Raw genomic sequence first — 3,902 nt, 5'->3', positions numbered from 1 at the left:
AAGCACAGCGCTGCCGAGCCTATAAGCATGATGCGGGTCCCCCCGCAGGTGGAGTACCTTGCATTTTTCAGTATTGAATGTCATCAGGTTTTTATCCGCCCATTTTCTGAACCTGTTGCAGTCAGCCTGGATTGCTAGCCTATCCTCAGGTGTGGACTCTTTACCCCAAAGTTTGGTGTCGTCGGTAAACTAGACCAGTCCGCTTCTGATACCAATGTCCACTTTGTTAATAAAGATGTTAAAGAGTACAGGTCCAAGGATGGAGCCTTGGGGGACACCACTGGTTATGGAGCACATTGATGATTTGCCTTCCATCGATTACCAGTCTCTGGGTCTGACCTCGGAGCCAGTTCCCCAGCCATAGGACTGTGGTGTAGCCGAGACTGCAGTTGGCCAGTTTTTCCCTGAGATCATGAGACACCAGATCAAAGGCTTTTTAAATTCCAGATATATGACATCAATCTCTTCTCTCTTGTCTAGGTGATAAGTCACCTGGTCATAGAAGGAAATGAGATTGGTCAGGCAAGATCAACCCACAACAAACCCATGCTGGCTGTCCCTCAGGGTGTTGCCATCAGCCAGTTTGTCAAGAATGGTCTCTTTGATAATTTTTCCAAGATCTTCCCAAGGATGGAGGTCAGGCTGATAGCCCTGTAGTTCCCCAGATCTATTTTCCTCCCTTCTTGAAGATAGGCGCCACACTGGCTTTCTTCCAATCTTCAGACACTTCACCTGAGGGCCACGAGTTCTTGAAAATCCTTGTCAGTGGCTGAGCTATGATGCCTGCCAGCTCCTCAAGTACCCTGGGGTCCAAACTGTCCGGACCAGCTGACTTGAAGGTGTCCAGCCTTTCAAGGTGTTCCTTTACATGGTCTACAGTGATGCAGGTTAAAATTTCACCCTCACCCTGGCCATCCCACACCCTGTTGACCAGGGCAGTCCTTTGGGGTTGGTGAAAAACTGATGCAAAATACCTATTAAGCAGATTGGCTTTTTCCTGGGTGTCGTTTGTCAGCTGTCCCTTTTGGTTTAGCAGGGTCTAATGTTACCCTTGCTTTTCTTCTGACTCCCCACATATCTAAAAAAGGACTTTTTATTGTCCTTGCTACGTGTAGCCATTTGGAGTTCGGTTGCAGTCTTGGCTGTCCTGGTTCGCTCCCTGCAGGTCTGGACCAGTGCTGAGTACTGCTCCTTTGTGGCAACTTCAGACGTCCATCCTTTATAGGTCTCTCTTTTTAGACGCAGGAGGTGCACAAGTTCCCTGCAGAGCCAAGGGGGTTGCTGTGTGTGCCCTTTTGCTACCTTTCCTCTGAGATGGGATGGGCATTGCTTGTGCTTTCAGGATCGCTCCCTTGAGGAGCAACTGCTCGTCCCAAACTCCCCGCCCCCCCATCAAGTCAGGGTCCCGTAGGGCCTCACTATTAGGCTTTGAATTCCATGTCTGGGGCTGATCTCCAGCTCTCTGCTTTTCTGTGGTTCTAGGTTTTGCCACCTGTTCACCTCACTTTGTGTCAGATAGATTTGCCTGAATCCAAATTTCAGGGATAAACAGAAATTCCCCAATCAAAACCAATGGCTTTGACGGTGTAGGCATGCAAAATCCATGGAGATGTATATAAAATCTAGGTGAGTTTTTTTTTCTTCTTGTTGCATGTGGTTTCATTTGGCTATTTTCTGCAGCAGCAGTTATACGTACTGTAGTGCTTTCTTAGGGCCAATTTGATTTATAGGGGAACACTGACCAATAAGAATTCCCTCTGGGAGGTGGTTAGGCACATTGATTTGAATGTATATAGATCTATTTCTATCTCGACTTAATTACTGAAGCTGGTTGAGGAAACACCAGTTTTGCCTTCATGGTTAATGGGATATTGTAACAGAATAGTGTAGAAGCATGATACTGTACATTGGTTTGTAAGTGTAGCCTCTTGATATGAACCAAGGGCCTTGGTTCACATGGTTTTGTTCTGGATCTGCTTCGCATTGGATTTAGAGTATGCATAACAACATATTGTCTTATGTATGCTACGGTGGGGATGATAAAAAGCCTTAACATTTCCACTTGTGGTAGTTTAATTTATGATCATCTTTATGGAAGTCCTTATCAGTAAACTGAATCCCACAAATATGGGTAAGAGGCTAATAATGGAATATAGTAAATGTCAAAATGCCAGTCACAGTGTATAAGGGCAAGGGTGAAATGCTGACCTAGGGTAAGCCAGTGGAGCTGTGCTTTTAAATACCATAAGGTTGGTTGTGGAGAAATTCACTTGCTACATTGCCTTAGACACAGTAACACCTGATTCTGCTCTCACATGGGCTCTAAGGTGGGGAACTCCTTTGACGCCTCTTTTTGCTTAAAGTGTTGTGTGATCCCAGGCCCCATCATACTTTCAAGTAAGCGTGTGTGATATGTGGGGGGTTTGCACATTGTTGCATCTCTGTGTGTAGGAGAAGTCCAAAGCCAGACCAGGCTGGGAATGCCAAGTGCCCCAGACAGTCCTGACCTTTGTGATGGTCCTTGCCATAGCCCGACACGGGACACTGGCCCAGGGACATTCAGAAGAGCGCTGTAGAGTTGAGCTGAAGCGCCCACGTGTAGCAGCACAAATGATGCAGCATCCGTACGCTCTACTCTGAATTAGCTGCTGAGATGTGTCATCTGCTCACCAGCAGATAACAATTGTGCTTGGTGCCACTGAGTGCTGTATCAGTATGGCTGTGAGACAGGACAGTAAAGTGCAAATATATCAAGTGTAGATGACCTGAGCTGTGTTGGCTTAGGCTCATCTATGTAACTCAGATTAAGCACAATTGGTACATAACTGAAATACAGTGAAAGCCCGAAGGGCCATGACTGATCTTTGCTCCGTGAAAGATGTTCTCAGATGCCTTGCCTTCCTCATCCACTGCTTTCCATGGACTGTTCTTTGCAAGCATCTAAATGAATAGGAAACCAGCTTTTCATTGCTGATGTGGATGTTTACAGCTCTCTGATCTGCAGTGAATTAACATGAAAGTGTCTGGGATGTATAACAGGCCAGGTTCTTTGAGTAGATGCTATATCTTTTATGAGACCAACTGAGTAGTTTGAAAAAAAGTTCTTAGCAAGCTTTCAGGTGCAGTCGCACTTCGTCAGGCATCGGGAGTCTGCTGTTCTGGGTCTCCAAGAAATGAGAAGCTAAAAGTGTGGCAGGGTGTCAGTGAGAATATAAATAGGTAAAAATAACGGCATTTATAACGGCACTTTTTCTATAGGGAACAAAGTTGCAATAGAGCTGTGAGGGTTTCTTTTCTTTTCTTTTTTCTTTTCTTTCTTTCTTTTTTTTTTTTTTTTGCTGTCTCAAGGAATGACGCTGCAATCCAATCCAAGCCAGCAAAAACAATGAAGTAGGGTGGCTGTGAATGAACATTTCGGATGGCCAGACAGTGTGCTGATTTCACTGGTTATAAAGGAAACCCAGGTAAAAATAAGCCCCAGAGAGTGGGGGGCTTTGAAGGGCCCTAAGGAAAGCAGGTGCCCAAGGACCAGGATCGTCCCTTTGAAAATCTCTGCCCTGGCTCTCCAGCCACCGTGGGGTGGGCTCTGCTCCCCTGCCCTCCGGGAAGGAGGTCTCGGTTTTACCAGATCAGGTGCATTTATCAGCCAACCTCCAGGTCGCTTCCGGGGGCAGGTGGCTACAGCCGGGGGTCGCTGAGCATTAGGCTTTTTGTCACCGCGGCGGGCACCTGCCGGCGGAGCCGAGCCCTGCTGCTTCCCAGCGCCGCGGCTGTCGCTTCCGGGAGAGACAGGCTGCAGGGGGGCGGCTTTCTTTGCCTTTTTCCCGGTTCCTCCCCCCCCGCCCCGGCTTGGCGGCTTGGCCGTGCCGGCTGCCCACCGCCGCGGGGGCCGGGCCGCGCCG

The sequence above is a fragment of the Crocodylus porosus genome, unplaced genomic scaffold (assembly GCF_001723895.1).
Source record: "Crocodylus porosus isolate Cpor-Errol unplaced genomic scaffold, CroPor_comp1, whole genome shotgun sequence".
Taxonomy (NCBI): domain Eukaryota; kingdom Metazoa; phylum Chordata; order Crocodylia; family Crocodylidae; genus Crocodylus; species Crocodylus porosus.
This window is presented reverse-complemented; position numbering follows the sequence as displayed.